This window comes from Pseudonaja textilis, chromosome 1 (assembly GCF_049901715.1).
Source record: "Pseudonaja textilis isolate UNSWEBS1 chromosome 1, rPseTex1.2, whole genome shotgun sequence".
NCBI lineage: Eukaryota > Metazoa > Chordata > Lepidosauria > Squamata > Elapidae > Pseudonaja > Pseudonaja textilis.
This window is the reverse complement of record NC_141990.1, coordinates 79655387-79676667: the sequence shown is the minus strand read 5'-3', so window position 1 is coordinate 79676667 and position 21281 is coordinate 79655387. Positions and strand designations below refer to the sequence as shown.

Sequence of the window (21281 nt, the reverse complement as noted above, 5' to 3'; positions counted from 1 at the left end):
TGCTGCCTCTATGGCCTGTCCACTGGTCTCGCAGCGCTTTGTGCAATACAGTGAAATTTAGCACACTTCACAATGGGGGAGATGAGGTCCCCTTCTTCTGGAGTCCATAACGATACAGAGCATCGTTGGCTTTTCCCGCCTCCTGGATATCAGTTGCTTTTCCTGTAGAGCCACCGGTGTTGTGATGCCTCGCCTCTCTGCCAATCAGCTGATTGTCAGCATGCTGCTCCTGGATTTGTCAGCCTTCGGGCGTCAGATTCCCATCACCTAGCACCAGTTCAGGGATTCCTTCCCACCCCCTGTAATTGAGCAAGTAACCTGGGTAACACTGTTGCAAGGAATTCCTGATAATGAAATACTTTGAAAACATTGATGTTTAAGTACTAGCAACAGTTATTCAATAATGTAAAATGTCTTTCCTTTTTGTGCTGTAGTTTCTTTCCAGGAGCAGGTGATAACTTTTGGTCTTGATTATAGTCTGAAAAAAAAAACATACTTTACTATTAATGTTTAACATTGCTAGCAAAAGAAAAAGGCGATAGTGTCACATTTGACTATGTCTAATCTTATTTAACTTGTGTTCACACATTGTGCTAATCAAAATGTGGCTTATTAGTGGTCTAGTGCAATGTGTAACCCAGCCACTATGGTTAGTAAATTATGTGGAACCTAGGCAATTGTGATTTATTCAGTAAACTACAGCCAAGCAATTCATAGCTTTAATGCAGTGTATGAACCATTGAGAGATAAAATTATTCCTCATGGTTTTTCAAGCCTTCCTGGCTAAAACATTTTACTATACTTTACAGAGTTGCTTGTTTATTTAGGTGCACTATATTAAAAGAAAGAATGTAAAGAATTAAGCAGAACTAATTAATCTTTAAAAAAAAACCCCACCAAAGATCTACCATTCCAGCAAGCCGGTCTTTTATTCCAGGAGACTTTTAGTAGCTTCCCTCTGGCACTTTGGTGGTAATTCAGGAATGCAGGGCCAAACAACAGCCCAGTCATACAGTATTCCCTCATGGCTCAAAGGAATTATGGCAAGCTGTCCAGGCTAATCATTTCAAGCAGCACTTGGAAAACCACTTTCTGGGTAAATTTGCATCATCCTAGTCCACCAATGGAAAGAAATGAACATGAAGAGGGTGTGTACCTTGTAGACAAAAATATATCCAGCATAGCACAGGGTCTGTTTTTAGCCCATAACGGTTCAACATTTTGGAGTCCTAGACATAATTTCCTGGCATACTACAAGTAGAAAGAAGGAAGCGGAGAAATCTCAGTGTATACGTGTGCTTAAACAATTTTGTGACATGCTTGGAGAAATCTCGAATGGAGGCACTTAGAGAAAGTAAGTTTGAACCCATGGGCACTGAGGAACAGATGCTTGAAGGACACAATTTGCTTAATTAAAGAAAAATTGGGAAGGGGACTCTCTGGAATCATACTGCTTCAAACTCTAGGCTGTGAAGTTTTGCTTTCTTTTCCGTGAGATGTATTCCTCTTTCAGCATGCTTACCAACTCCATTTCTGAACTTGCTAGTTACAGTACTTTTCTTTTGGGGGAAAAAGGGGGAAAAAACTGCTGAATTAGCTACTTCGCAAATTGTCTTGCCATTTGAACACTGAAAGAATTATTTTCTTATAGGGAAAGATTCCTGTGGTAGAACTTTTATCCTGCCTGTAATACTACACACACTATGACTAATGCATAAATAACTCTTTTTCTTCCTTGGAGTTTTGTCTCTTCTGCCTTGTAATTTACAATGGAAAAAAACACTATACTTCATCATTGGAAAGGTTACTTTCTTATTATTGAATATTATTTATTTATTGGTTCAAAAGTAAAGGAAGTAGTTTAATGCAGCACTGAACCACAACAGTGTGGGATACATTTAATGATATAGTTCCTGATTCAAATTGTTTTATGGTTATATTTTCTCCTTTTGAATGTGGACTCATGGAGTGATCCATCAGTGGTAATTTTAAAGCAGAATTTATGAAATAATTGTATTTGAAGAAGACAAGAAGTGTCTTCTAGCTATATTATACATTTGTTCCTTTTCTTCTGTTCTTTCAGAATAAAATGAAACACACACACACACATTTTTGAAGTGAACAGATTTTTAAAATATTCTTTCTGTAGACACACTAAGAAAGACTTAGTCCCTGCTGCAGTGGCACAATGATAGAACTATATATCAACGATGCAAAATGGGAAATGCTACAAATAATTGGGCATTGGTAGAAGTTACCCTGAACGCCCTTTCTATCTATGCTGTGAGAGAGCCCAGGATAGGATGGGTTGACTCCTTCCTATGATGTCATTTAGCTGAGTCTGTACTAAGATATAAAAGCCATCCCCCGGAAGAGACCTCAGCTTTGGTGAAGATACTTGACAGACTGAAAGGTGTCTCTGAAAGCACAAATGAATACAGAAGTATGACTTACCCTGTCCGGACGAATCAAGGGAGGGGCTGGGCTCTCTTGCAACATGGATAGAAAGGGCGTTCGGGGTAACTTTTACCAACGCCCCTTCTCCTCCATGCTGCATCGAGAGCCCAGGATGGGACATACCAAAGCTTGCATGTCCACGGGTAGGTCCTCGTCCGGCTCATCACACCGACTGTTGAACCACTCGTTGAAGCACCCGTCTGCCGAAGGCTGCAGTTGCCGAGGCAGACATCCAGACGGTAGTATCTGATGAAAGGAGACTGATATGTCCACATGGCCGCATGGCAGATCTCCTCCAAGGGTGCTTGGGTCGCCCAGGCAGCAAAGAGGCCACGTTTCTGGTAGAGTGCGCCATCATACCTCGAGGAACCGGAAGGGCCACAGCTTTGTAGGCCTGCTCAATGCAAGATCTGACCCACCTGCTAATAGTAGGAGAAGAGGCCTTGTGCCCCACGTGAGAAGGGAAAAGGAAACAAAATGGCTTCAGACTTCCTGAAGGAGGAAGTGCGCTTGATGTATATTCTAAGAGCCCTACCTACGTCTAGCAAGTGACACAGCTGCTCTAAGTCATGGTGCAGGAGGGGGCAGAAGCCAGGCAACATAATCTCCTGGGACCTGTGGAACAGATGTTAACCCTTGGAATAAATGAGGGGTCCAGACTGAGGACAACCCTATCATCATGAAAGGAACAAAAGTCCTCTCTGATGGAAAGAGCCGTGAGCTCAGATACCCGCCTGGCTGAAGTGATGGAAACGGGGAACACTACCTTCAGAGTCAGGAAACAGAGAGACAGTGTTCTAAGGGGTTCAAAAGGGGGCTTTGTAAGGGCATAAAGGACCACATGAAGATCCCAGGAAGGATAGCTGTGACCCACCGGAGGGTGCAGGTTGGAAGCCCCTTTCGAAAATCTCCTGACTGAAGTGTGATGGGATAAGGAAGGAAGCGAACCCCATGAAAGAACTGAGGAGAGGGCCTCAACCTGCCTGCATAAGGTGTTGGGGGCCAAACTTTTCTCCAGATCATGCTGAAGGAATCTAAGAACCTCTGCCAACTGGGCTAAAGCGGGAGAGAGAGACCCTCCCTAAGGCACCATTGGGAAGGGCCTTCCAGGTGGCATCATAGATGCGCCTTGTGGGAGGTTTGCGAGATGCCAGGATAGTGATGATGACCCTTTCAGGAAGATCAGTCACCTCTAGCCGCTGCTGCCCAAGTGTCACATGATCAGCTTGAGCCACTGGGGCTCCGGGTGGAGCAGAATCCCCTGATGAAGGGAGATTAGATGGGCTGGGATCCTCCAAGAAGAAGCCACCAATAGGTTGACCAGGTCCGCAAACCAGGGCGTCCTTGGCCAATAGGGTGCTAGGAGGAGGAGCTCTGCTTGTTCCTCCAACATCTTCTGAATTACTACCGGAATGATGGGAGCGGGGGAAAGGCATAGAGGAGATTTTTGGGCCATCTGCACCGAAGGGCATTGGTCCCCTCCACTCCCTGGCAAGGAAACCTGGTGAAGAATCTGGTGACCTGGTCAATTTGAGGAGTGGAGAAGATCCACCTGTGGCGTTCCGAATCTGAGGGAAAGGTCCCTGAATAGAGAAGGAGGAATAGACCATTCTGCCTGGTCGACTAGGCTCCTGCTGAGCCAGTCGGCCTGGGAGTTGTTGATCCTGGAGAAGTGGTCCGCCAAAATAGACAACAGGTGTTGCTCTGCCTATAACCCTAACTGTAGAGTGTCTCCCATAAGAGCTCTGGACCTCATCCCCCCCCCCCGCCGGTTGACATGAGCCATGGCGGCCATGTTGTCCATAAGGACTAGAACATGAGGGCCAGTCACTGAGTTCCTGAAATGTTTGAGAGCTAGAAAAATGACTCTGAGCTCTAGCCAATTTATGGAAAGGGCCTGCTCTGACCTGGACCAAGGTCCTGAGCTATCTGGCCCTGCATATGGGAACCCCAACACAGGAGGCTGGCATCGGTGGTTATCACTAGCCTGTCTGGGACCTCAAAAAGGAGTCCCAGATTAACAGGGAACACCACCAATTGAGAGATCTCTGGATTTGTGGTGGGAGCGGGACCTCAATGGATGAGTGGCTGGTTCCTGCCCATTGGAAGGGAAGCAGGCACCATTGGAGTGGACAGGAGTGGAAAAATCTGTGGATCTGGAGATATGACAGGGTAATTTGCAGATCCCGATGGGCTGCATGGATGAAGGAGGACAGAATCAAAATGTTGTCCAAGGAGCATTGGATCCTCACTGGAACAGAAAGCGGAGATGCCATCAATGCTGCCAGAATCTTCGTGAAGACCTTTGGAACTGATGAGGCCGAAAGAAAGTGCTCGATATTGGTAATGGGTATTCTGATAACAGAAATGGAAAACTGGCAATGATGAGGCCAAATGAGGAAGTGGAGGTAAGCCTCCATGAGATCAGTGGAAGAGAGGAGATCGCCTTCCCGAACGCTCTCTAAAATAGAATGCAGACTCTGCATTTTAAATAGCCTGTATTTTACAAATTGGTTGAGAAATTTTAGATCCAGGATGGTTCACTACCCCCCCCCCCCGAGGCTTTGGGAACTATGAAAGGTGAGAATAAAGTCCATGTCCTCATTGAGAGGCGGGAACAGGTTTGAATAGCTCGGATTTCAAGAAGGAGTTGAATGGCCTGATTCAGGTCTTGCCTTGAAATGTCCCGAGAGACAGGACAGATCAAAATTTCAGGGGGGGGGGGTGCATTAGGAAGTCCAATTGTAATCCTGACCTAATAGTGCTGAGCACACAGGCATCCACCGTTGACTACTCCCATTTGGAGGCAAAGAAGGCTAGGCGACCTCCGATGGGTGGGGAGAATGAGGAATTACTTAGAGCAATGGCAGGAATGACCTCCACCCTCCCAAAAGGGCTGTATAAGGAGTATAAGGAGCTGGGCGATAGTCAGCTCTCTTCCCAGAGGAAGAGAGAATTTTACGTTTATCTCTGGTTTCGATGAGATAAGGTTCCAGAGCATCGCCAAAAAGCTTATCGCCCACGAATGGAACTGAAGCTAGCTTACATTTACGGCATGACTCCGCCTGCCAATTTCTGAGCCATAACAGTCTTCTTGCTGCTACTGAAAATGCCATGGCCCTAGATGCAAATTTGGTGGAATTGAGAGTGGCATCTGCAGTGAATTCCGCTGCTAAAATAATCTTATTAAGGCCTTGGTGAGACCGAAGGTCAGATGTAGGCAATCTAATCTGGAGTTGGTGCAGCCACCGTATGGATGCCCACGTGAGAGTGCCAGAAAATGGGAACGAGGCCAGAACCAGAATGTCAGCAGAAGGCACTGCCAGAGAATTGTCCAGGGCTGCGCTGACATTGTAGAAACACTTATCCAGAGAAGATGGGCGAGGACCTGCCGAAGGGGAAGTGCGCTATTCCTTGACCATGTCCAGGAACAAAGTGGGAGAAGGCAAAACCCCTGCATGCATTACAGGCTTGGAGAAGAATGAGTCTCCCTGGCTAGAGGGAATTTCTTGTGGCTTGGGAGCCACTTCCTCTGGAGATAGCTTGGCAGTGACCAAGGCCTTGCTGAGTAATGGCCTGAAGAGAGAAGGATTGAAGACCAATGCAGAGGATGTCTGCTCTGGGCGAGAGTCCTCTTCTTCTGAAAGATTTTGGTCAAAGGTCTCGCCCTCTTCACGTTCTGAACGAGAGGAGTAACTGTGTTCAGATGGTGAAGGCCTTCCTTCCTCATCAACCTCCTCCCATTCTGGTAGAGAAGAATGGACCCTGAGGTTCTGGGGCCTGTGTAAGTCAGGGTGATGAGGCAACTTATAGATTGAGAAGGGAGAAGGGCCTGAACCCTTTCCAGAGGTCGAAGGATTTGCTTGAAACCTTCAGCCAATCCCTGCCTAATGGCCAAAGAGACAACATCTTGGATATCCCCTGGTCTATGCTCAAAGGTAGGGGCAGAAGGCCGAGTGAGAGAGTGAAGGTGGCTTAGATTGAGAAGAGGTTTGAGGCCTGGAGAGAGGGGGAGGAGCATAGGGCCCAGAAGCCTGTTGGAAATAAGGCCCAGATTGGTTTAGATCCTGAGGATCATTGTACTGCAAAAGCCTCAGGAGACAGGCTCATAAATAACTTCTCCCCTGGGAGGGCTTGGCTGGGGCCCAGGGGTATCACCTGAAACATGCTGTAGTTTCACTCCCTTCTGTTGAATAGTTCTGTTGAACTGCCTCTCTAGAGCTGCATGTCTGCGCTTTTATGCCCTCAACTCAGCCTGAGATGTCTTCTTAGGGGCTAGAGCCTTAGCTCTGATTTTAGCAGCCACCTCCTTCTGGACTGGTTGGGTGCGTTGCCTACAACTTTTTCTCTTATTGGCTTAAGAGACTGTTCCACTGGGGTGGGGGGACTCTGCCTGACCCTTATCTTGCTCCATTTGAAGAATAAAGGCTCTTACGATGGAAAGAAACTGTAATTTTTTTGTATTAAGTCCCTTAGGGTAAAAATTGGCCCCCGGGCTTACAAAATGGCCGCTCACCTCATGGTGGAAGGCTTCAATCCAAGATGGCCACTGACTATGAGAAACAGGCTCCGAGATCGAATAATTTCTCCTTAGGCTATAAAGAGCCCCGAGTGAAGTCAGCAAAGGAAAGGGCAGCCTCTGGCCACACGATCAGCTGGCTGACGCTGGTATCAGTTTGCCGGTCGCTTTTTACGACTGCTCAAACTACAGGTGTGGGGGAGGTCTACAGATGCTGCCCAACTTGCCTGAACAGCGCTCTGGCAACGCTGCTCCCAACCTTGCTTGAAATGAGGAAAAACGGCACTGAAGATCGCTGGTGAGTGTTATCTAACAGGAGCTTTCAGAGACACAGCTACTGACTGAAAGGAGCTGAGTCAAAAGCTGGGGTCTCTCCCGGGGGCTGGCTTTTATATCTTAGTACAGACTCAGCTAAATGACATCATAGGAAGGAGTCAACCCATCCTATCCTGGGCTTTCGATGCAGGATGGAGGAGAATATCTGGTTTTGTCAGAAAGAGTGGTTGGCTTTGATCTTGGATGTTATGAAGGGGCTAGAGCTGTAAGCCACAAAGACAAGGTTTCTCAGAACTTCAGAAATGGCCAAGCTGCAGTTGAATCTTCCCTCCACACTAATGATAGGAAGGCATCATCTTCTGCAACTAAGACAGTAGGTTGATTCCAACTGCATGACACTACCCATATTATCTTAATGTTTTGCCATCATTTGAAGACTGTCTTTTGCTGTGACTAATGGAAAGGACCAGCCCTGTTGTGAATTAGGGAAAGGAGAGAGTCTATTCCTAGACATACAAGTAAGCTATTTATAATTTAGCTAAAGAATAGTGAATCTAAAACAACAGCCCTCGTCAGGAACAAAAGATGGACATAGGGCATGAATGTGAAGGGATTGCTTTTTAGTTGCTAAAGTTAAAATAAGTTCATTTTACTGTAGTAAGAGGAAGATAATCTTTGTCTGTAGTTGAAGGCAGAGCACTAAGCCTGGAAACTGGTCTCAGCGATTAGCATTTTTGGGGAAGTTGTATGGTTTAAAAAAAAGGGGAGATCAATATAATAAATTATGAATGGCTTATGTCACAGAAGGTTTTTTCATTTGTGCAGAGAAAAGTAGGGTTTTACATATTTGGAGTGTGTAAAATAGTATTTTTTTACAAACACCCTATTTGGCTTAATACTTGCTATATATTGCTTTAATTCAAAATCAAAAGAATGAGGTATGCTTCATGTTTGTTATAAGGAATTCTGACTTTTGTCTGGCGACTATATGAATCCATTGACCCCACATCACATTATGTGACATAATTCTGGGTTTGTTTTGCTTTTTGTTGAGATTTGTGTATTTTTAACTTTTGGGCTATTGATGTTCTGCAAGCTCTAATTTGTGTTAGTGTGTTAAACTAATTTTGCAATGCAACAAGTTATTTGTTTTGGGTCAGCCAGGGCTGTTGCTAAGAGCTAGTCAGGCAATTCTACACTTGCTCTCGTGGCTTGACCACAAACAACGTGCTACACTTTCGGTATATCATTTCCATAATCTCATCTTCAGTATACAAACTGAGTTGGTGCCAGAGAGAGACATTGGAACAGCTAATGCTGTTTACCTAACCACACTGTCTCGTTAGTGTGTCTCCAGAAAATAATTTCCAGACTGATTAATAGTAAAATATTTTACCCACGCTTTAATGCTAACTTAAATATAATTCTTACCATATAATGTATATTATGGTCTGTGTTAGTTGCTGTGAGCGTAAATTGAAAAATTAACTAGTATGATTTAGTTGACTTAGATAAAATTATGAGTAGTACATTCTAAAGCAAACAGTAGTTAAATTCAGCTGTTTCTGTGGTTGAAGTGTACTGTTTACTCTTAAATATTGCATGATTAGTGAAACAAAATTTGGATGCTTTGAATTGTGTACATTTGGCATGGCCCTCAGGCAAAATAAGTGGAGACTTCTTGCTTTCAATGATACAAAAAAGGAATTGAAAATAAAAGAATGATATAAAATGATAATTTGTTGAGTGGAGTGTGTGTGCATGCCAGTATACTTGATTGAAAAGTATACGGTGGTCTTTAAGAAGTCAGGGTAGAATCCTTACTTCTCCCATGAGCTGTTCAGAGCATCCAGTGATGGGAAGGTGCTTCAGTCCCTTCTAGGAAGGCTGGGCTTAAACTTGAGGACACTCCTCCTCCTCCCCGAGACTCCTCCTTAGTGTCTCCAGTTTTAGCTCAGGCTTTCTTCATACAGGTTGTGTTATTGTTTTTCTGGACAGAACAGAACACTGGTGATTTAGCTGGTTTATTTCTCAGGTCAGGTAATATCATAATTCTGTCACCAACCACCCCGCAGGGAATTAGCCTCTGCGCCTTCCCGCTGAGCGGTTTTGCTTTCAGCTGGCCGGGCAGTGATAGCTGCTTTCGTTTTCATTCTGCCACGAGGCAGCCAACATTTTAAAGGCCATATGGTTAAATTTGCTGAGTAATTGTTACTGTCTGTGAGGCAAGTTACCCAACAAGGTTTCCCTTTGGGGGGACCTGGGAAGGGGGAGTCCCTACCACCAGTCCACTGGATGATAGAGGACTTGAACTGCTGAGTTCCACAGGCAATAAGTGCAGCTGAACTGATCTAATTATCAGTTACAGACCTCTGTGCCCTCATATAGGTGCCAGCTCTGGAGTGGGGGGGTGTTCTGGTCTCCATATTTGATATTACAAGTACTTTATTCAAAAATTGACTTGATTGACTTAAATTCTACAAATCTTTAAGTTATTAAAAATAGATAGATAGATAGATAGATAGATAGATAGATAGATAGATAGATAGATAGATAGATAGATAACAAAGCAAAACAGAACAAGGAGACAACATTTGCTAAAGGCATTGGGGAACTATTTATTCCAGGATCCCCTGCATTACCATGGCCAGCAACTACAACTCCAGATCTAGACTAACTGCTAAAAATAGAGATAAGTCCACAGAGCCCAAAAAAACCTCTAAGACAGCAGAGAAAGATGCACGCAGAAGCCATCAGGCATTAGTAAGGCAGGTGGAAAAATGTACATGAGCAGCTGCACAGCCCACCTCTTCACCACCCACCATACCTCTACCTCACAGGCCCAGAACCCTCCAACCGCCCCTCTGGATTTATCCAGAAGGAGCAGCATATCAATACAACCTCCCCAGGAGGCTCTTTCTAACATTCTCTCCCCAAGGAGGACTCCAGAGGCAACATTTACGCCAACTGCAGCTGGCCTCAGACAAGAGGAGGAACCTCCGGAGGAAATCCCTGCCAACATGAGGGCGTGGATGGAGCTAGCTATCCAGAAGGGCATAGCAGCAGGTGTCCAACAGGCTATTCAGGCAGGATGAACACCCTCAGCTTCGGTTTGTGGATCTCTTTCTGAATGATCTCTAGGCATCACGGATCCACATCTTCATCAGGTAACCCCCTCCCCCAGCAGAACTATCATTGCCCACTGTCAGAGACCCTCAGTTCACACAGGATATGGGAGATCAAAGGGATCCAATGGATCAAATGGAGGAGGGGTCGGTACACACCATTGACCAGATATTGTCAGAGATGGATCTGCTAGAAAGGGGGATGTCTGATGATGAAGGCCTCTCACCTGACATCCCCGTATTTACGGGATTATTCCGCCCACAGTTATTTAAATCCCTGCTGTTTAAGGCCAAGAACACCGCATGGCTGGATATATACAGGTACCCCTCCTCCACCAAATACTCCAGGGGAAGCAGAGGATCTCATATTCTCTCAAACAGTCACTAAGGCAGAGGTTATCCCTGTGCCACACATGTTTTCCAATTTAGTACAAAAACAATGGGCTGCAGCAGCCTCATATTCCGCTCCCACAGGACATGATAAAAAATACTATAATTTGGCACCCAAGTTCTCTAAATTTCTAAACACTCCGGAAGTGGAGGAGCCTATCATTGCGCTTGCATCTTCCTCAGCCATCCCAAGTGAAGCTGAAGAGGCTCTCAAGCCTGAGGAAAAGAGGGCAGAACTAGCCCTCCACAGGGCACACATCTCGGATGCATGAGTCATCAGAGCGGTCACAGCTGCCTCCTTTTTCACCAGAACATCTCTCAGATGGCTCTGCCATCTGAGGGATACCATGCCAGCCTCAAACGTTAGGGCACATCAAGATGTGGCTAATCACCACTGCAGAGTTTTCAACAGACGCTACCTTCAGTGTAGTTAAATTTTCCTCTAGGGCCATTGCTTCCCAAATTGCGGCTAGAAGGTTACTTTGGCTCAGGCATTGGCAGGCAGATGTCAAGCACAAGTGGCGGCTTGCCTCAGCTCCCATCTCTGAGAACAAACTATTTGGCAGTGCGCTTGAACCCCTCCTAATTGAAACCAGAACCAAAAAGAAAATTCTTCTTTCTCTTTTTCATTGATCAAAGTCTAGATCACCACAGCCCTTTTGTAGGGGTTCCTTTCATCCCTTCTACCAACCCTACTATCCAAGATTTCAAAGACAGCCTGGATTCAGACAACAGACAGACAGATTTGAACCTGGGGACAGTTATAGAAGGGAACTTCATCCTAGCAGACAATTTCAAGGAACAGGATCTAGGCCCTTCTGCAGGTCCAAGTAACGACCACAACGAGATTCCCATTGGCGGTTGCCTAAAAAGGTTTGCTGACCAATGGGACTGCTCTACCACTGACGCATGGGTCACAGTACGATTTGGTCTGGCACTGGAGTTCAGCTCCATCCCACCCACCCCTGGATTTTTTTTATAAAGTCCCCAATTTCCAGGGACGTGGAAAAAAGGTTTCTCATGGACACAGCCATAGCACATCTACTAGAGATCCAGGCCATACAACCCATCCCTTCTAATCAAAAAGGTCTTGGTTTTTATTCGTACCTCTTCATGGTCCCTAAAAGTTCAGCGGGGTGGAGGGAAATCCTGGACTTAAAATGTCTAAACCAATACTTAGTTTACTGAAAATTTAAAATGACCACTCTCCAATCCATCTTACTCAGCATCAGAAAAAAACGATGTCCTTACCTCCATAGACCTCACGGAAACTTACTTACATATCCCAATTAGGCCCTCACATTTAAAATTCCTTCGTTTCTGTTACAACAACATCCATTACGAATATATTGCTCTCCCATTTGGTCTAGCTTCAGCTCCCAGAACTTTTACAAAGGTCTTGGCTGCCTTGGCAGCATCACTCAGAGATAGGTCCATCCGACTACAATGCTACTTGGATGACATTCTTATTCTGGCATCTTCCATCAATCAAGCAAATTCAAACACTCAAACTACACTTGTAACCCTACAACAACATGGGTTCTCAATCAATTGGTCAAAAAGTCATTTAACACCCTCTACTAGACTCATTCACCTTGGCACCATCATTGACACCCTGGAAGGCAAAGTTTTCCTCTCCCCTGACAGACAAGAAAGCATTAGAGATTTGGCTCAACAGGTCAGAACTCTTAGGAAAATACAACTATGTCTCCTTTCTAAATTGCTCGGAAAAATGATTTCTTGTATTTCTATTATCCCTTGGGCCTGGTTCCATGCAAGAACCCTGCAATGGTTGCTGTTGCCATACCAATGCGCCAGGAGAGACAATGCCAGGACTTGCGTAAAAGTTCCATCAACTGTTCTCCGGTCTCTACAATGGTGGACATGACCTGAAATCAACAAGGGATGCCCTTTCAAGGATCCACACAGGTCGATTGTTACAACAGATGCCAGTCTAGTGGGATGGGGCCCCCACTTCCAATCACATACAGCACAAGGCCTTTGGACAGATTCAGGGAAGGCACACAACATCAACTGGCTAGAACTGAGAGCGGTGTACTTGGCACTTTGACAATTCCTCCCGCATCTCCATTGCAAACGTGCTCGTCTTAACAGACAACATAACTACAAAGGCCCATATCAAAAAATAAAGGGGGGGCACTCATTCCAATCTGCTAATGAGGGAAGCAGAAAGACTATTCCTGTGGGCCGAAATCCATCTCTGTCTAAAGGCAGAGCACATATCTGGAGTAGCGAATGTACAAGCGGATTGGCTCAGCAGAGCCACGTTGGACCAATCAGAGTGGCATCTGGACCCCAAGAACTTTCTGGAGGCTACTTGGAGGTTGGGCCAACTGGTAGCCGGCCTGTTGCCTCCTCACTCAATGCACAGCTTCCCCGATTCATTTCTCGTTACCCATTGCAGGGAGCGGAGGACATGAACACCCTCAGATGTCACTGGTCCACCAGACTGCTATACGCGTTTCCTCCCCTCCCTGTGATCCCCAAATTGATTCAGAAGTTGCTGGAAGAAAAAGCGGACCTGCTATTAGTGGTTCCTTATTGGCCAAGGCGAGTATGGTTCATGGACCTGGAGGACCTCTCGATGGTACCACCGTGGAAGATCCGATCATTGGTCATATCGCTGTCTCAAGGCCCAGTGCTACACCCAGACCCTCAATGGCTAAACTTAGCCATATGGAAGTTGAACAGCGACGTCTGAAAGATGAACACCTTTCTACTCCAGCTATTCATACTATTCAGTCGGCTCGACGTCCTTTGATGAACTGAATCTATGAGGCCACCTAGTCTAGCTTCTGCCGTTGGTGTCAGAAGGTTCAGATCGACCCCACTTCCCCATCAGTAGTGCAGTTATTAGAATTTTTACAGGAGGGCCTAAACAAAGGGTTATCACCCAATACTCTGCGGAGACAGGTGGTGGTCCTGGTATCAGTCATAACCAACTTGGGACTTAAATAAGGTACTATTGGCCCTTACTACAGGTCCCTTTGAGCCACTAAGGACCACGATGCTTTGATTTCTAACCTACAAAGTAGTTTTCCTGATCGCAATTACATCTGCCCAAAGAATTTCTGAACTAGCTGCGTTATCGGTACGCAAAGATCTCTGCATTTTCCATTCGGATAGAGTGGTTCTCAGACCAGATTCCTCCTTCATTCCAAAAGTTAATTCGGCATTCCATAGAGCTCAAGAGCTGGTGCTCCCAAATTTTTGCTCACGTCCATCACACAGGCTCAAACACCAATGGCACCACTTGGACGTAAGAAGAGCCTTACGCATCTACATAGAGTGCATGGCGCCCTCCAGAAAGTCAGAAGCCCTCTTTGTGTCCTTTCAGCCTAACACCCTGGGGCGCAAGGTTTCACCCACTACCATAGGTAGATGGCTAAGGACCACCATCGCAAAGTCGTATGACTCTCACTTGATTCCAGTGCCCCAAGGCATTACCGCTCACTCTACCAGGACAGCAGCATGGGCGACCTAAGCTACAATAGAGGAGATTTGCAACCTGGGCATCTCTATCTCCATCTATTAGAAATTATAAAATTGATGTATTTGCTTCTGCTGAGGCTTCATTTGGTAGGCGAGTTTTGCAGCAAGTTATTTCAGAGACAGTTAGGTCTGCAACCTAGATGGAGTCCCTCCCTTAGGACAGTGCCAAGCTTTGGTATGTCCCATCACAGGATGCTCTGAACAGCTCATGGGAGAAAGGGTGTTGGCACTTATCTGATACTCCTGTTCTCTGTGAGCTGTGAAGAGCATCCAGCCCCCCCACCCCTTTTTATTCTGTCTGGTAGGGAGTCTGTTCCGGCCAGGGTTATTACATAGGCTTAAGCATATAGGGCATCAATACCTTGGCTTTGCAAAACTGGGGACACTAAGGAGGAGTCTCGGGGAGGAGGAGAAGTGTCCTCAAGTTTAAGCCCAGCCTTCCTAGAAGGGACTGAAGCACCTTTCCATCACTGGATGCTCTTCACAGCTCACAGAGAACGGGCGCATCAGGTAAGTACTAATGCCCTATTTGTTTGTTTTATTGAACTTCTTTCCTTCTCCATTCTTCATCCCTTTTTGGCCTATTTCTGTAGTCTATTTCTGTAATAATTGAACATTAAAACTTTTTTTAAAAAAATTTCCCTTTGCACATCTGGTAGTACTTTTCATTTTGTTGTTCTCTTTTAATGAGTTTCATTCATATGATGCCAAAGTCACAAAACATTCTCCACATTTACTTTCATGTTATTGATAATGGTATGAGGATTTTTTTCCCCTCACTAAAATAATTGAGGGGGGTAGATTTTTTCTTACTTATTTTCAAAGCATTAAGGAATCTGTTAGGAAGACAACAACAACAAAAGAGAGAAGCAGATGGTTTCAGACCTGGGACTTACAAAGTATGCCTTGAAAGATTAGTAGTTTTTTGGGATGGGCAGTTGGCCTGGTAAATTTAACACTTTCATAACACTGAAACAGAGCTTGCTTTCTTTTCCTTCTCTTTGTAGTTACTTCTTCCTTTTGCTTCATTTCCATTTATTTGTTTCTCCCTTTTATCCCATTGCTAGTACAGATTCTCTCTTCCTGTATTTAATATGATCCAGTTTTGGTCCTCATTATATTTCTTCCTTGAACAGGTACCCTTCCCCTCTTTCCATCACCATCCTGTTTTCTTTCTTCTGGTTTGGTTGAACTGGGGAGGGAATAGTTTCTGACACTTCTGGTGGAAGCAGATTTCTTATTTATAGTTCTGGACAGCACACTTGCCCATTAGCTGTGTCTAGGGTTCCCTCAGTGCAAGCATATATTTACTTTTCCTTCTTTCCCTTCTCTCCTGCCATGTCCACCAAGCGAATGAGCAACAGTTTCTTCACTGAAGCCAATGGAACAGTCTCCATTGGTGTCCCAATGTGCAGGTAGTCTTTGAGTTATGGTTGTAATGGAGCCTGCTCATCATGGTAGTAACTCAGGATGGTCGTAATGCGGGTTAGTCATATGACTGATTCAATTTTATGATCTTTTTTGATAATTGTTACGTGAACAATTTCAGTATGGTGTAGTTTTGCCAAAACATAGAAGTCAATGCCTGTTTTCAGCAAAAATGTTGTAAGACAGGATCATATGACCACAGGATACTGCAAATGGCCATAATTGTGGCCCAATTGCCAAGTGCCTGAAGTGCATTCATGTGACTGGGGAGGAACATGATCATTGGAACCTCAAAATCTAGGTCATAAGTAACCCCCAGGTAGGTCCATCACAACTTTGAAAGGTTGCTAAGTGACTTGTCATAACTAAAGAACTACCCATACCCTCTCCTTGCCTCTCACATTTTCTGAAGACTGCTCAATACTACAGCTGACTAATCACTGGCCACAAGCAGCATTACTGTTATTGCTCCTTCAGGAACCAAGGGTCCAAGGCAACAAAAGGATAAACAGCTGGAGGCTCTAGAACTCAATATCTTTACCAGCTGTTGCACAGTTCTTTTTGTCTAATAAAATCTAATAGAGAGGGCAATATTCTGAAAGAATTTTACTCTTAGGAATCATAAGGACATCCCATCTTCTTTGGAAAAGTGTTGTTTCTGAAGTCAGATCAGTACTTACCCTGCCAGCATTTAAGGAAATCCACTGATTGAGTACCTTCAAATCAGTAGTGATTCTTAGCAACCACATGGATAGATTTGCTCATGATGAGCCATCCTAAGTTTACCTTTTAGGCCTTTCACAGGTACTGAACTGAGTCTACTACCTATGTTGCTGCTGCTCTCTTCTCTTAGCTTCCTCCTTTCCCATCAGTAGAAACTTCTCCAAAGAGCTAGATCTTCACAGAATGTTATAGAGTAGGATAATTTGAATTTGGTCCCTTGTGCCTTGAGTGAGAACTCTGGGTTGATTTGTTTGATGATCCATTTGTTTGCTTTCTTGGTGACCCACAATACTCTCAAAAGTCTTGTGCAACACCACAGTTGAAAAGCATCGATATTTTTCCTGTTCTGCTTCTTCGAAGCCCAACATTCACTTCTATAGAGTAGTTTGCTTTTGCCTTCTTCCTAGAACGGAGAGTAATTGATCCAAGGTCACTCAGCTGGCTTTATGTCTAAGGCAAGACTAGAACTCACAATTTCCCAGTTTCTATCTTGCTTTCTTAACTGTCTCTTGTCATCAACATACTATAGCATTATTACTGATATTTATTCCTCCACTTTCTGAATTATCTAGCTATTTTGGAAAAGCCTTTGGAGATTGATAGAATGGTGGGTTTCCCATCCTGCAAAAGATTGCTTGTTATTGAGAAAATTATTCCTTGGTGTAATGATGAATTTAAAGATGGTTTTTACTATTATTGTTTTGGATTATATCATAATATATTGTTTTAATTTTCCTTAATCCTTTTATTGATTAGCAAAATGAATTTCTTATAAGAATTGGGTACACTGAAAGAAAACTTATGAGACTGCACAATTAACTTTATCTTGAAATGATATCTGATCCCAGAAGAACTTAACCATAATTTGCTTTAAGGAAATCAGCTTCAAACATAATTAATGAAGCTGTCATCTCTGCTAAAATAAAGTGGTTAATCTGAAAATTATTTGCTAAACTGTGGCTAATTTTTCAGCCCTACTGGAAAAAAAAAATCTGAATAACAAAATGATAATAATAAATAAAATGTATGCAAATGGATAATTCTAATCTCTTCTTTAGGGAAAAGGAGGGGGAAGTATAGGGGCAGACTTTTTGAAATCCCAACAGTCCCGATTAGTGAACTAAATAGATTAATTATCGATCTCAGTCCACAGAAGCTTCCTAATTTCCTATTTGGATGCTTCTTATTCAAGCACATGCAACCTCATTATAAACTTAATCTGTTTCCTATGAAGAATACCGGAGATTTCTCCAAAGTTGGCAAGCTGTAAATTTGCTTAGAAAATTGCCTTTTGTGATCAGGAAAGAGTTGCTCACTGACTGCACTTTTCACACACACACACACACACACACAGTGGTTATCATCTTAATTGTTCATTGTGCCTTGGGTCATCTCACATTGCATACCTGCCTTTGATAGATGTATTCATTAACCTTCTTCATTGTATGAGGGCACAATGGAAGTTGTATCACTGGTTCAAGCCTGCAAAATTGATACTACTTTGTCGAACTCTTTAACAGCAGCTTGCTTGCTGTGGCCGCTCTGTTAAAAAGGATTACACAGTGCGTGCACAGCCATAGTGGGGACCAGATGGCCTTTCACTGATTCTTTAGACAAATTGGGTTTCAAGTCCTCTTATGAATACAAATAGATTTCTGAAAGCAGCCTTGTGAATATGCTTCATGCTTCTGATACCCAGACTCTGAATATAAATGCTCTGATTGAGGATTATGTTCTGTTGCATTGTTCGGTAGTACCCTAGTGATTTACATTTACTCACTACCAAACAGCTTGCAAAATGTGTGACTTTTTCCCCTCAAATCCTTTATATTGTTTTTCCTCTACTTTAGCATGTGCTGTGCATGTGCGTGTTATATCAGTGATATTTCAATAGAGCAATTAGTACTTATAAGGGGAAAAAAGGCATAATTATTGTGAAATAAAGCAAAAGATTAAATTATAAATTATATTTTGTAGTAAAAATGTCCTTAAATTTCTGTGCATAGATAGTGATGTGCTTTAGTAAACAAATCATTGTCATTTGTGAAGTGCTTTCCTGCTAGCGATGTCTTTTTGTCAGTTTTTAAAGACAAGTTTGTAGTGAACTTGAACTTTGCTAACCTGAAAAGGTAACTGAGACAAAGATTTGAATGATTAATAGAGATATTTTTAATAGTTTAAAAATGAAACTGTGCTTCACTGAAATGGGTTGAGAGCTTGCAGTCCCTATTCAGTCGTACAGCAGGTATGAGGTAAAAGTTTTACAGCACTTTAAATTTCATAAAAGTTGGTCAACTGACACAACTGATAGAGAAATCTTCCCAAAAAACTTAATTTAAGTCCTTTTGAAATCTAATCCTCCTGCAAGGGTATGTGAAATGAATTTCTTCTTTCTACTGCACCTTTTTATAGGCTGTCTCTCAACAGATCTGATCGCTCAGCTTGCCAGTACCCGCCTTTCTTTTGAAGCACGAAGTGCCTAATACAATCTGAGCTGTTGTTTGAGATGTTGCTTTCCTGGCAAATGAAGTTCAAGTTCATGCAAATAGAGAAGTGGCTAACTGGTGGTATGAGTGAATTACCCTATGCTCTTTCACCTCTGGGTCACAGCTGCAACTTAGACTCATTAATCAACAATGACTTTAAAAATCCATGGGGATTATTCAAGTGGTAACAAGGGAGCTAGTTATATAACATCGTTTAATATAAATTAAAGTACATGAAGCTCTGGAGCAAGTTTGAATTATTGTTTTGCCTTCAGTAACATGAGGCTGGTTGAAGATTCAGAGCAAAATGTGCATAAAATATGGCAAGATAAGCTTTGATTTTAACGGGACTAAATGCTTTATTCCTTCATGATTCAGGTGAATGGGTAATAGTAGTGTAAGTGGCCATTACCTTTGTGCATTTAATTTCACTCCGAAAGTCACATGACTTGTCTCTTGCTCAACCCCCCCCCCCATCTCTCTCACACACCCCTATCTGTCTTCTGGAGTCACTCTTTGAGTTGTTTGGTGTGATAGTCAAAATGAGAGGAAAAAAAAACAATTGCAGGATATGCCTTCAGGTTGTTAGAGAAGACATTGAACAGTTTCTCAGTGTTTCATCTAGTCACTCAGATTTACTCAGTACTGACTGGACAGGCCCAAGTGAGTTGCTTGGGGAACATTTTTGCAAGGTCATCTAGACTGAGTTTGATTCTGTGGGTCTTGAGGAGGTGGACAAGATCCTCCAATCTGTCAGTCCCACCACCTATCTGTTAGGTCCTTGGTCCCTCCTTGGTTGTTAAGACAGCCTGGAAGGTAACCAACAAATGAGTCCATATGGGTATCAGTTTCTTTCAGGGAGAGGTGTTACTGTTGGTCTTGAAAGAGGGTATGGTAGGTCTTCTTTTCAAGAAGTCATCATTGTACCTTCAATTCTGGAAATTATCATTCAATTTCCACTCTTCCTTTTGTGGGGAAGGTGGTCAGACTGGCAGCTATAGAGAATCTTGGAGGAAGCAGATTATCTGGACCTGTTTCATTTGGGCTGATTGAAAATGCAATAAGTGAACAGTCATGGGCACTTTTCATTATGCCCATTAATGCTGCTATGTGAACTGCACTGATTTTTAGTAGACTTCTGAAAACTAGCAATTGAAGGTGCTGGTTGTTACCTGTACAGCTGTTCGTGGCATAATGTTTGGTTATCTGAGGGACCATCTATCTCCAATTTAGCTACCGTGTATATTTGGACAGAGGGGTTCCCCTCAATGAAATACTGTCATTTTGTAGGACCAAAGAAGTATGATTTATCTCTCAGATTTCTTTCCCTTTAGACCAGAGATACAAATAGATACAAATAGTGCCTGGCTTGGTTTTCAGGTCTGGGGGTTAATGACTTTATGGGACCTCTGTTGTGCTTTACTGTTATTGTGATGGCTAGTCTAGACCACAGGTATCAATCTCACCCTGCCATGTTACCGTCATGTGATGTTTGATGATGTTTTTTCCTACGCAGAGCTGAGGTGGGTGTGGCCATCCCAGCCATGGGCCGCCAGTTTGACATCCCCAGGTTTAGACTGTCAATCTTCTTAGTTTTTTCAACTTTTTAAAACATTTGTTTAGGTTTTGTAATGTGCCCAGTGTCTACTACAATGGGTGGCCATATCAAATTTAAATGAAAGTTTAATTTAGTGAATAAAATATCTGTAGAGCATACAGTAAATATTAACACCATGTTCTTGACAATTAGTTTTGTGTTAGATGGATATTCATATTAAAATGCAAATTTATTTTCATTTATGTGACTAAGACTTTTCATATTTATTTACAGGCAATCATATGGAATCTCATTTTGTGGCTGAAAAGCATGAAGGCCTTTTATCAAAATAATGACAAATATGCAAACTGCTAATTCCACTCACATTTGAGTGGTGTTTAAAGGTATGTCTGAAACATACATTTTTATTTGAAAATGAGAAACACAAACAATGTCTATACATGAAGTCTGAAGAACTTAGAAACACATTTGTATTACTAAAGTTTTTTACTCATGCTATAGTAGTTGTGCTTTTAAATTGTGGTGAAATTGGTAGAGTTTATTAACAAATAAAAACATTCATGTACTAACTAGACTTTTTTACACCGTTGAATTCTGGATAAAAGCAATAGACTTTTAGAATGAAAGAGAAAATGAATTAGTGGCTGAGTCAGTGATTGAGTGATTAGTGATTGAGTTGATTTTAATAATATCAAGGTGAACAAAAATAAAGGTCCATAAATTTTTTAGTAGAAATCCCACAATCTAGCAAGGGGAGCCAAATATGCACTTAAAATTATGAGGGTGAGATACCTCCCTAGGGTTTG

The 21281-nt window shown here is 43.1% G+C and overlaps 2 protein-coding genes across 3 annotated transcripts in view; both read left to right on the top strand.

Annotated features, from left to right (window-relative positions):
* Positions 1-20858, top strand: part of SCAF8 (SR-related CTD associated factor 8) — a 160305-nt gene extending 139447 nt beyond the window's left edge. Inside the window, exon 21 of the mRNA XM_087939217.1 lies at positions 20749-20858. The gene's annotated coding sequence lies outside the window, so the exon portion shown is untranslated. The remainder of the gene's footprint in view (positions 1-20748) is intronic.
* TIAM2 (TIAM Rac1 associated GEF 2) overlaps positions 20747-21281 on the top strand; it is a 74685-nt gene continuing 74150 nt past the window's right edge. Inside the window, exon 1 of one of the 2 annotated variants that reach the window (XM_026705033.2) lies at positions 20747-20858. The gene's annotated coding sequence lies outside the window, so the exon portion shown is untranslated. The remainder of the gene's footprint in view (positions 20859-21281) is intronic. The other variant, XM_087939188.1, reaches the window with a different exon arrangement.